Source organism: Puntigrus tetrazona, chromosome 6 (genome assembly GCF_018831695.1).
Source record: "Puntigrus tetrazona isolate hp1 chromosome 6, ASM1883169v1, whole genome shotgun sequence".
Classification (NCBI taxonomy): domain Eukaryota; kingdom Metazoa; phylum Chordata; class Actinopteri; order Cypriniformes; family Cyprinidae; genus Puntigrus; species Puntigrus tetrazona.
The window spans coordinates 21,291,492-21,304,359 of record NC_056704.1 but is presented as its reverse complement, the minus strand read 5'-3'; the positions used below and the strand labels follow the sequence as shown (position 1 = coordinate 21,304,359).

The window sequence follows — 12,868 nt, the reverse complement described above, 5'->3', positions numbered from 1 at the left end:
AGTTTTTGCCGTTTAGGGCATAAAAAGGCATTTTAACGCGGAAAGCTTGCCTCTATATATAAACTACACCTCACATTTGAAGCAGTATGATGTTTGGTTACATGTCAACTATGCACATGCTGTTGGTACAGTATGTCATTGGTGTCGTCAGTAAGACTGTCTACACTTATTGAACATTTGTTTTTATAAAAAGCCTACATGCACTTCTACTTTTGACTTGAATCAATATGAAGGTCTGTCCTGCTGTCCTGTCCAGGACTGTTGGTCTTAACAAATTTGTGTTGTGAAAATGTCTGCTGGTTTGCTGAGGTCGCTGAGGTGAAAAGTGGAACTTTTCTCCAGCGTCAGGTCCAGAGTACTCATTAACCCATCTCTCTGGATAATCAAGTGAATCGAAATGGATGCAGGGGAGTGAGCAGGCCTTACAGTGCCGTCTAGCCATGTGTGAAATCACCGAGCTGGACAAGATGAGGTGGCAATCTCTCACACTCCCCCTTTTCTATATCCAAGATACAGAAAGGGTCTAAAAAAAAATAATAATTTCAACAAAAGATTAACCGACTGTGTTATGTTTTCTATATGTATTTGACTGATGTGCCACATACTGTCTTAAAAGGTAATGTAGAATAACGGTTATAAAGAACCTAGTGACAGCACTTTAAGAGGTATAGGGCTCTACATCGAACTTGTCGTTATGATTATCAGTGTAAATGTAAATGCATTCATGCGGGAGCTTTTTTAAAAATTAATCAAATCAATATAACCGGTGGTTTGCTTTTTCTGATGATACACTTAGATGTGAGAAAGATGTGTAAGAAAAAACGAAAAAGAAAAGAAAAGAAAAAACAACATTACTAAGCTAAATACCCCAAATCATAGTGACTTGGTACTATTTTTTTTAAATCAAATACATAACTAGTTTTTGTAAAAAAAAATGTTGGTAGATCCCCATTGTCGAATAGGGGTCTTAATAATGAAAGATGTTTATACTTAACTTTTACTGAATGATATTTTTATGTTGGGCAAATTCTATATTCATAAATGTAAAGCCATTGTTTTCAGTTTTTTTCAAAAATAATTTTGGACGCACTGTAAATCTGTAATACTGTTCAAATGTAAAATTAAAAGACTTCTATTTTATTGAATATTTGTATTAACTAGAACTCCCTATTGTGTCATTTTATCTCAATTTTATTTTCTTTATTCTCTCTCTTCTTGTATCTAGTTTTATTTTAAATTTGATTTATGTTCTGTTTTTTAGGACCTCCTTACGATCTCGCGCCTCTTTTTTGTATGTGTATTTTCTAGCAGTAAAAAGGAGTTAACTTTTAACACCGTTTACTGACGCCATGCGTTTATTTATTTTTATTTTACGTTCAGGGCAGGCGCCGCAGGTTCAGCCCGCGCTCGCGTCAATGGCGTTCGTGTCACCATGGTAACGGCAGAGGGAAATTCGTCTGCTTCCCTGGCCTGACTGTAGGGAGCAGATAGGGGCGGAGGAGGGGTAAACGAGTGAACCGACGGACGGGACTCTACGACATAGCCCGTGTCCTCACAAAGCTGACATGAACTGTATCACCGGCTGCTTGTCTTCTGCGCATTGGTTTTCCTTTTTGCGTTCATGACTTTATACGCGAAATCACTGAGACCACAGAGTCATTTTAGCCTCCGGTAACAAAAAAGACAAAAGATTTTCGCAAACCTGGGGGCTTGAACACAACAATACCGACAATAAAGAGAGGTGAGTTCCGCTTGTTATTAAAACGGCAGCCTGTTCTGCATGTTTTTTTCCCCTTTCTGTGCTTCGGGGATAATGGATATACTATATTATAACAACTTGAGTATAAGAAGTTGAGTTTCTTTGATATACGGTATGTTTGATGTTTGACGACCGCGCGGTGCGTAAAGCTTGACTGATGTCAGAAACTTCATTTCATGTGTTACGGTCCCTGCGTACTGTGTGGAACACACACAAACAGCTTATTATTCGTTTTCTGGGATAACACAGGCAGGCAAATGTGATTTAAACTTTGCGGAAAGCGTTTCTGGTGGTAAAACACAAGGTGTAATTTCGCCCGAAGCACCTGACTACTCTTAAAGGAGCCTTCGGTGGACGACCGCAGCGTAAAAAACCTTGATGCTAATAGCTGACTCGCACGGTTACGCTTGTAAAGTTGTAGCTTTTTACAAATATAAAAACTTAAAGCCTTTCATGCCTTGTCCGGACCTTGAACAATGAGACTCAGGGGACTACCTGGAGCGAGAACATGTGTGTGCTTGTTTCCTTTTGACACATGTGAAAGCTGTTGATTAGAAAGCCAGGCTCATTTTATAGGACCAAGGAAGACAGGACTCCATCAAAAAGCACGTTTATCTACCGCTTCTGCAGACGCTGATTCTGAACTTCCTGCTTCCTGAGAAAGACAAACAATAGGAGACAGGAGCATGTGACATCCTGATAGTCTTTGAGGGTGACGCAGTTCAGTCCACATTTAACAAGGATAAGAAATTCTTACTTTATTTGAAAGGGTTGTTTTGGGGAGCAGGCGATGTTATTCAGCTAACGTAAAATTACATTTAGGGCATAAGCTAGTTGTATTTTTAAAGGCAGTAAATTTTTTATCATGCTCATGTGGTTCAAAATGTATTTTTCCTTCGCAAGTGGCAATATTTTTGCTCTTTTTCTAATTAAGGCACATGCACACCTTGAAACACAGATGCGTTCTAAAAAATAGGTAGGCATTGTATCTGGCAGTTTAGTTGTATGCATGCATGCATTAAATGAGGTCAGTTTTCCCATCAATCTGCTAATATAGAACATTACAGATTCGCTAGTCAGAGTGCATTAATGACTTTGCCTATAGAAACTAGGCAGCTACCATTTTTAAAGCATGTTCTCCCTCTCTCTCTCTCTCTCTCTCTCTCTCTCTCTCTCTCTCTCTCTCTCTCTCTCTCTCTCTCTCTCTCTCTAGAGGTTTTTTAGGGTAGAGTGCTTAATTGAAGCACATTTTAAACAGTCACCATCCCCCTTCTCACAATTGCATCTCTCTCTATATGTTGTTTAGGATCATTTTGTCTTCCTGCCCATGTCAAATTTCAGTTGCTTTCCATTTAACACTACATGATGCTGTTATATGATATAGTTGTAAATCCAGTAAGTTCAGCATGTGTAACCTGACAACCGGCTCACCTTCCTGTTGCACAACAAAGGAAGACTGACCACAAAAGATAATATTCCATGCTTTCGTATACGTTGTGGGCTTACGCTCGCAGCAGTTTAACTCGAAAGTGTGGACTTCAGGAAAGCGTGTCAGTTTTGGCTCTTTTAGAAGAATCTTTTTAAATTTCTACACTTGATTCCAGCTGGATCTAAGCTTGGTTTAAGATTTAGAGAGCTGATTGTCTATTTCTCTCTATGGGTCGGCACTCAGCAGTAATCTTTAAGCTTGGAAGTACAAATCAATTCAAAGCTTCTGCATTTAGTGGTGCTGGCAGTGCCTCAGAGGGGTATGTGGATGGAGTTCAATTCAATTAAACCAACTCGGTTACAGAGCAAGTGTGACCCAGTGTCGTATAATTGATCCCTTATTGCATTAAGGACATTGGTGTCAGTCCAATTCGACTGTGTCCTTAGAAAGGCATGTTGGCAAATACGTCTTTAGATGGTTGAAATGTTGAAATGTGCAAAGTACATAGATCTCCATATGTAGACAGAGTGGGTGAAAGAGTGTTTTTGGCCTGTATTTGCCAAGACCAGATGAAAGCAGATAATGTTTGCAGATGCTTTAAGTACTCACTGCCAGTTTTCTAAGCAAGATTCATATGGAAATCCAAATATCTGTTGCAAATTATCCAAATTGTGTCCAAAGCTATAGTGGGCCATTGCATTCATGTGTTTTATAGCTGTTTAGTCTTTCAAATGTCTGGAGGCAGCTCTTAAAAATGAAGGATCCAAACTACGTTTGGGAGTCTATAAAAACCTGCCCTCAGGACTATTTATTTTTTGTGTGTGTCAATCAGTGAAATACAGATTTCATAAAATAATGATTTTGCCCATTTATCCATCACTGCATAAATCTTTATATAATTATATCAAGTTAAAAGCTCGGACCAGCTAAAAATCGGAATGTTTTTATAAAAGTGGTGCTGTTTTGTTCCAGTAATTGAACTTTAGCTTCCGTGATGCCCTGCTACTGTTCTCCAGGGAAAAGTGAGAATGATCCCCATAGTTATAACTCATTTTCTCTTTCCCACTGGCAGGCATATGTTCAATTACATTCCATCAATGCCCGAATGAGAGCGACTATTAATATCAGTCCACCTAGACACAGAAAGGAAGCGCTCATGATAATGGGCCATCCGCTGCTGTCTCGCCTACCACTGCTGGTGTGTGTGTGTGTGTGTGTGTGTGTGTGTGTGTGTATTTTTCCTCTCTCAAGAGAGGCCTTGGTATGGAAACATCCTCACTGAAAAATAGACATGGCCTACAGTCTGGATACAGTGGAAATCAATAGAGCTGTATGGTGCTGCTCCACATATGTGGTAGCGCTGGAGGGGTCATGGCTGATTCTTCAATATTTCTGTTTTATCTCCATGCCTCCTTTTCAAGAGAGATGGATAGAGTGAATGCAATGTCTTGTAATATGGTAAACATTATCAGAAAGATGTTTCATAAATGGTGGGTTAGGTTAGTAGAACACATACAGCCCTAAGGCCACAGTGACAATGAACTCCAGGCAGGAAATGGACACAGGTCAGGAGCCCTTTTCATCTAGCAGATGGTTAAGGAATTGCTTTTCATATTACAATGAGTGACAATCAAATCCACCACATGCCCTTTGCTTTTTAATGATTATTCAGCCTTAAAGAAACATCATTTTTCAGTAACAGATGCTGCATTATTAGTGGCGCTTGTTCATTTGAACAAACCTCCTAAGCCTTAGTGGACTTCAGTTGTCATTTTGCCCCACACTGTTTGTGCTACAGAAATTGTTTATACTTTAAACGGTGTGGTGTTGTTAGGGAGAGGTGTTATATAGGTAAGTTATGTGATTTATAATTTTCCATAAGTATCATTTTATTTTATGAATGCGATTTGTGTGGAAAAGTTTTTCTTAAACATAAATATGAAGGTTCATTCCCATATCCGTGTGGAGTAACCATGCACATCATGTAAAAATCTAGGAATAAGACTATGAATTTGCCACCAATTTTCAAAAACATACTGTAAAATAGTTTGATTACCATGAGTGTGTTGGATTTTCATTTGATAAATGGTAAAACAAATGATAAATACCCTAGACTTCAGGATAGTTATCCCATATATTAATTATCCCATTAATTACTCAGCATCATGTCATTCCAAACCTGTAAGGTTTTTGTTAATTCGCAAGAATTGCATCTGAAATTATGTCTATATACAGCTAAAGAGACTGATACCATTGAAATCACTTTCAGTGATCAAAAACTGATTTACAGCCAATAGGAATCCACCTGTCCATTCCACCTCTGTGCAGCAATAAAAAGTCTGATGAAGGCTGTGAATACTGTGCCACATTTGTAAATTTGTAAATGTGCGACTATTCAGAACTCCTCAGTAAACCCTCTAGTTTCAAATAGCTGACTTTTACTCACAAATTCTTGTCAAAATGTCAAAGAAGATTTAACTTTTTTCAGATCTGTCCTTTGAACACTTTGCTACTCAGGATGACCTCTGCGTAATTAGTAACTTGATATTTAGTCAGTTTCCCTGCTTTGGCCTTTAAACTCAGAAATCTGTATGACTCAAAGAAAGAGAGAGCCTGTCACTGTAAGCTAATCGTCAGGTATGACTAGCCTTGGGCTGAGGCAAAGGCCTTCATAAAGTATTGTCAAAGGCCAGTGACCTTCTCATGCCGCGAATGACCAGCAACACGTGATTGAATTGTTGCCCAAAGCAGTTAATAAAGCTTTGCAGGATTTTTGACTAAGGCCTATTTCATACATCATCAGCAATTCGCAGTGAAGTCCTTATCTTTTCATCGTGAGAATGGCGGTGCTTTTGCTGATTTTTTTCTTTCCCATCTTGTATGACTGGGTTATTGTGATTAGATTTAGAGAAAAGAGTGCAGGTGGCATGTTGTGATCCATCTTGTCATGTCTGCGAATGACTAGCTAGTGCATTGGCTTTCCCTGCTGTGCCCTGTCTTGTTTATTTATGCTGACACATGGCATGTGTCTGTGGGCCATTTACCAGCATGAGAGAGGATAAAGATCTCTGTTAAAGTCATTTAATTGTTCTGTCCTTCTGTTTCCTGTTCATGGACTCAGCAGAAGGCAATGTTAAATAAAGCATCTTATATTTATTGTACTATTCCTGTAATATATACAGTATATACCGTACAGAGTATGCAAATTTACATACACATGTTCCTTGTGGATTTGAAATGTAGGTGTTGGTATATAAAACATTTTCTGTATACTTCTCATTCTGAATAGTCTAAATGAGCACAAATGTTCTCATCCACCACATGTTCAAGGACTGTGAATTATTACAGGTTCATTTTGCACGCGTTTGGTCAGTTCAATAGCAAACAAAGTTACATGAGAAATAAACAGTTTTACAAGAGGTTGAGGTTGTGTCTTTATCTGAAAAAAAAAAAAAAAAAAAACTGAACACATGGCCTTTTACAGCAGCGACCTTAGCTTGAACCTGTTGTGTTGCAATAACAAATACATAGCTCATCTTATTAAATAGATTCTATCTCCAAATATTATTACACACCCAGAAAAGAGAATTTTAGCATGGGTAAAATGAAGGTGAAACGTCACACTGATTTTGAACAATATGCCAAGAGACAAGGACGTAAGGTTCGGTACAAATGTTTTGAAATGTTAACACAGTGGTAGTTTGCATAATGTATAGTGGATGATGTGTTGTGGACCGAGAGGGAACATTAAATATTAATAAGGACAAGAGCCAAGAGAGATGGGATAAGCTAAATGCTTCTTATGCTTCAGTAGCACTGCGATTACAGATTCACAAAAATGCGCATATATAAACATATCAGGGTAAGGATACATTCAGTTGTGGTCTTCAGAATGTTTTATGTATACAGTGTACACATCATTTTCTAAGAATCATGTGACATGGATTATGCAAGTGCTTCTCAACTGGTGGGTCATGATCGAATAAGTTACAGAAAGTGCTAAATATAAAAATAATAAAATATACAGAACCATATAATCAAATAAAAAAGAGAAAATATGTTTGATGTTGTGAATTTAAAAGATTTAGATTTAGAATCCAAAATAGTCCACTTATATTTTCAGCATATGTCATATTAATAATTTAGCAAATTGTTGGGAATTTTATTCAGTGCTTGACCAAAATATTCACTATTTGAACCGTTAAAGTCACAAATTAGTTGCCTATTACTATGATAGCTAGCTTTAAAAAATGTTTTATTCAGTCGTTGTCTTTATCTCTCCCCAGCTCTTTCTTGCCCTCTCACTCTTTTCTTTGCCATTGTCAACCCCCCCACAGTGAAACCACGAGAATCCATTCATGGTTTTCATCTCTTGCAAATGATATTTAAACCCAGTGGCCCCACGTTCTCAATCTACCGTTCTGCAAAGCCCCTGCACCCACAATCCCGTGGGGACCTTATTAGAGGGGGCAGACAGACAGTACACGCAGAGCGCTGGGCAGAAGCAGCAGTGACCACCTCCCCCGTCTGCTCCGTGGCATCTGTGTTATGCGCACACACAGACACACACTCACTCACTCACACCCATCCTTTTTGTCATGGTTCAGAGGTTCCAACATAACCCAGCTCTGTGTTCTATGGCCTACATCAGCCTCAAATCCCAGTCAAAAAGACACTTCAATAGGCTCGCTGTGACAGCCCAGATACTAAAACCCCACCAGGACACATAAAGCAAAGACTTACTGTAATCTAAACGCCTAAGCTTCAATATTCATGAAGTCGTAAAAGATTATATTTCTTAATCTTCATAAAGACGTCAATTTTGGGGAATTTCTGAATGGATTTTAATGTGTCGCTATATAGTTTGTCGCGGTGGTGGCTATAGTTGCTCGCTAGCCCAAGTCAGAAGTGCCAGGTGTAACATGATAACGGTAGTATTCTGAAATATTAATTTAAGAATACCTGTTTGAATGTATTTTAAAATGCAGTTTATTTCTGCAATGGCAAATCTGAATTTAAACTATCATTAATCAAGTCTTCAATCAAATAATATTCTTATATCTTTATTTGGTTCTCAAAAACTTTTTAACATTTATGTTGAAAACAACTTTTGTATATTTGTGAAAACTGTTCATGTCAAGATTTTATTTTTTTTTATTGCAAAGTTTTTTTGTAACATTTTAAATACTGTCATGTTTGTGACCCTACACTTTTGAGCAGTAGAAAACAAAACAAACTGTATATTACAAACATAACTGTAGTACTAATGCTTATGGTTTATATAAACCAAAGATCAGAGACCCATGCCTTTTCCTCCTAAGGCATTTTAAATTAAAATGTAACGCAGCTGATCTGATATCTCGGTTATGAAAAAACATTATTATTTTTACAGATTGCGAAACGGCATTTTGAGATCATAACTCTTTTCATTCGCTTCAGAATATTATTGATTTTCCTTCCAGCAATCCACCTGTCAAACCATCTGTAACCCAACAGAGACTTCAGTCAGTCAGGAGGCTGGTCAAACAGCCGTGCGGCGTTGGCTCTGTACAGTAGCTGAATGGTTTGGAAGGCATCCCAGTAATGAAAGGGTAATGCAGACACTGCACTTCTCAGAGCATAGCGATGCACACTTTTGGGGCCATCAGCTGTTGATATGCACGCGTGTACTTTGAACCAGCTGCATACCCATCATGTCGAAGTGTGTATGCCCTCTGGATGCATGAAATGCCTTCCCCTTTCAGCCAATTAAATGTGCTCATATTGCATTTGGTAATTGATGTCACATTATTGCTATGCTGGGGGATCTGCAGAGGATGATGAGGATGGCAGTTCTGTGCCGCCCTCCTCTGGGTTCTCAGTGGAAATTAGCTCATTAATACAAATCAGTGTATGAATGGAACCATGGGAGTTTCTTTTGGCGAGAGAAAGATAAAGACTGAAACAAAGAGAAAAAGACAGACATTTTTTTTTTTAAATCTTGCTGAAAAATGACCCTGCCTCTGGCCTTCCAAGATGTAGATAAGTTTGTTTCTTTATCGGAACAGATTTTGAATGATTTAGCTTTGTATCACTTTCTTGCCAACGGATCCTTTTTAGTGAATGGGTGCCGTCAAAATGAAAGTTTTAAAAGATGATAAAAAAAAAAAGGACAATAATTTGTAAGCAATTCACATGACTCCAGTCCATCAGTTAGCATCTGAAAAGCTGTATGTTTGTTAGAAACAAATCCATGTTTTAACTATTTTGGGCTGTAATCCGTAATGCTTCATTCAGTGAAAAGGTCCATCTCCTCTTGTCCTCTCACATCAAAATCCAGTGACATGCTGTTGGTATTTAGAACTGGTTTTGCAGTGCTTGATCAGCGCATATTTCTCATTCAAATGAGAAAGGAACATTATGAATAGAGGATGTTTTTTTAGCTGGAAAATGTTTTAATGAATCTTGTCAGAGACCGTTCATTTGCAGATGATTTGGACATAAGAGATTGAAAGCTTTTGATCACAACATCAATGAGACAATAATACATTCTTTTTGATTTAGATTTTTTTTTTTTTTAATTCAGCTGGGATCATGTCCTTCCCCCAATTTGGCCCAGTCTATGTAAATTTGCTGATGTCACATAACAAAACATGTGATTGTCTTGTTTGTGTTGGAAATACAATAGCCATTTAATTACCAGCAGGGTGCCATCAAGCGTCAATGCCATTAAAATGAATAGGATCTCATGTCACTGAGAGCTTGAGTTTATGCACATGACACCGAACAAGTGCCAGTGTGTGAGGTCATCATTCAATGTCGGCCAAAGCTGTAACTGTATCTCCACAGTTTCTGTGGCAATAACGTGTAATGTTTGTAATAACGCATAACACACAAAGCAAAGCACAACCCATCACTAGCTCCTGGGCATGCTTCCCCAGATGTTTGTGCCTTTTGAACACAACATGTGGAAATTAAATTTGCTATTTGATGTTTTTCCCACACATTGATGTGAAAGTCTTTGTTTTTTAGTGAACAATATGCTTTCTTTTTAGTTTCGTCCTAAAATATGGCTTCAAAAGCTACAGCTGTGTTTACTTTTAAAGGTGCAGGCATTATGTGGACCTTGACTGATCTGTGTGTTTGTGAATACAGGTAGTTATTTTCCTTTCGTAGAGTGTGAACCTCGTGCTGTGTATGTGTGTGTGTTTGTGTGTGTGTGTGTGTGTTTGTGTGCATGTACTTCCATTCCAGATTTAGAGCCTGTATTTTAAGCATTTCGTGTATGTGCGTTTGATATTTATGTTTTTGGACTCATGCTCTCTCTCTCTCTCTCTCTCTCTCTCTCTCTCTTCACTTACACTCACTCTCACACACACACACACACACACCTGAGAGGTTTAACCAGATACTTCTTGTCAGATGTCCCAAGCGAATTACCTAAGACCTTCCACTGGGAATGACTTGCAACTTCATATTCCTCAGTGTATTCTGTCCTGAGCTAAATGTATTATCTGCAAGGATTCTTTAATCAATTATATAACAACAAATAAAATATCTTGATATTTTTCACTGTCAATATAGTGAAGTAGGCCTATTAACTAATTGATTTTGAATATGAATAATGATTAATACGTAAATGTAATTTAAAAGTCCGAAATATAAACAATGACATATATTTAAGCAGAAGTCAGCTAGTCATTATAGAATAAACTTTAAAGGTTGATTAGTACTGCATTGCAAAAACTATTTTACGAATATGTTTTTTTAAATTTATTTTGTTTTGTTTATTTTTAATATGTGAGAAATAAAGAGCCAATGGAGTCACACAAGAAAAACAAGAAATCAGTTGACTTTGTATGGCGTAGTGTTTATTATACAAAAATAGCTGAGTGTACAATTGAATGCCTTATTCAGAAACCTACATTATTTGGGACTGTTATTAAAAATAAATAAATAAGGTTTTTTTTGTTTTGTTTTTTTTTGGTTGAATTTTAATTGTTTTCATCTTCTAGTTTCACACTAAGGTTGAGGAGTAAGGCTCTTACAGATCAATGCTAGACCTGTTTCCAACCCCGGTGTTTACTCTTACCAATGCCACAGGCTCTTTGAATTCCCAGAATGCACTTAAACCCTTGACTCTTTGCCTCCCAGCATCCAATCAGTGCTTAACATAAATGGCTGTTCAACACGGATCACAACTTTGTCAGTCATGGTTGGAGGCTTTTTAAACTAAGTCTTGTTTAATGCAACAGCTTGTATTTTATTTTTATTTTTGTTCTTTTTTTGCCCATATAAATATTTATGCTCAGAACTGTGGGACGGCAAGAGGTTTGTATTCACTTTCGTTAGCTTTCATAGTGTCTGTAATGCTGTATATTATATAAAGGCTGATTTTCACAAGCTGCAAAGTGTGTGGTAAAAGGACAATTTTTTTTATAATATATTTAAATAGTTTCTATTTTAATATTTTACAATATTAGTATAGCATTAGAGAGTTCTTTCAAAAACTTTTTAAATCTTACCAACTCAGACTTTTGAACAGTAGTGTTACTCTTATTACCTGTTACACTGAAGCAAATATATGTGTTGTGTGTGTTGACTTGTTTAAATGTACTCTATGCACAACTACTGTAATTTATCACGTCACTGTTGTCACAAAGTGCAGTCCTACTAGTCTTTTTTTTTTTATTGTGCATACAGTATTGTATTGATAGGCCCATTTTTCTTAGTAGTTTTTAACTACGGAGCTTCCACTTAACTGACTTGTTTACTTCTTGTGTTTCTCCATTCTCTCTATGGAATTCATTTGCATCATTTTCAGATTCTGTTTACCTCCCAGAATAAGCAATTTTAGTGAAATCCTATTCAAGTGTTTTATTCTTTTCTAGCTATTTCTGAGAGTCTGTTTGCATCACATCCTTTTATTTCTAGTGCTTTCTTTACGCTTTAGAAGATTTTAATCTTACAAACATACAGAGACATATAAACCTCCGTCGAAACTTCTGCCAAATATGACAGCTGCGTGTGCGTGTTCCTCTTTGATTTGTACAATTCCCTCTCAGAATGACCTTTAGGTCTGTACTCTACCCCAAGATGTGTAATGCAAGACCCGAAATACACAGACAGCAGGAAAAGAAAGAAAAACATCCTTTTGGAACTTGAACATCTGACATATTGAATGCAATCTAAACAAATTTGGAACAGGAAATGTTGCTGTGGAAACCTAGAGGTCAAATGGATGACAGATTTAGTTGAGGGGTTCACTGAGAGGATGGAAAATGGCCTAGTTTATTCTATTTTGTCCAATGAAGACCCTTAAATTTCCTTTATAATTTAAAGGAAGTTTGGGCGTTAGTCATAACTCATCAAGCTCCTATATTGCCTATGGCTCAAATGAAAGTAGGTATTTTTAAACATTTTTCCTTTATGGAATATGCCGGGTGGTGAACTAGTGTGGCATCTGGTGGAAACTTTACAGAACAAACACCCTTAGACGCAATTTTATACAGAAGCAGCTCGTAACCCTTACCTTTTCAATAAGACAAAAATATCAAAGTGTGTGCCTCTATTTTAATCGCTATGACTAACAAAATATTCTCATTTGATTGGTCTTATATAAGTGTCTGTAAAACGTTGGTCACAAAAGACATACACTTGTGAAAAGCTCAGAGAAACCACAACTTTTGTTTATGAGGTGG

The 12,868-nt window shown here is 37.3% G+C and overlaps 1 protein-coding gene across 1 annotated transcript in view; it reads left to right on the top strand.

Annotated features, from left to right (window-relative positions):
• The first annotated feature begins 1,508 nt into the window (after positions 1-1,508).
• The window catches only part of frmd4ba (FERM domain containing 4Ba), a 39,950-nt gene continuing 28,590 nt past the window's right edge, over positions 1,509-12,868 (top strand). The window contains exon 1 of the mRNA XM_043241974.1: positions 1,509-1,741. The gene's annotated coding sequence lies outside the window, so the exon portion shown is untranslated. The remainder of the gene's footprint in view (positions 1,742-12,868) is intronic.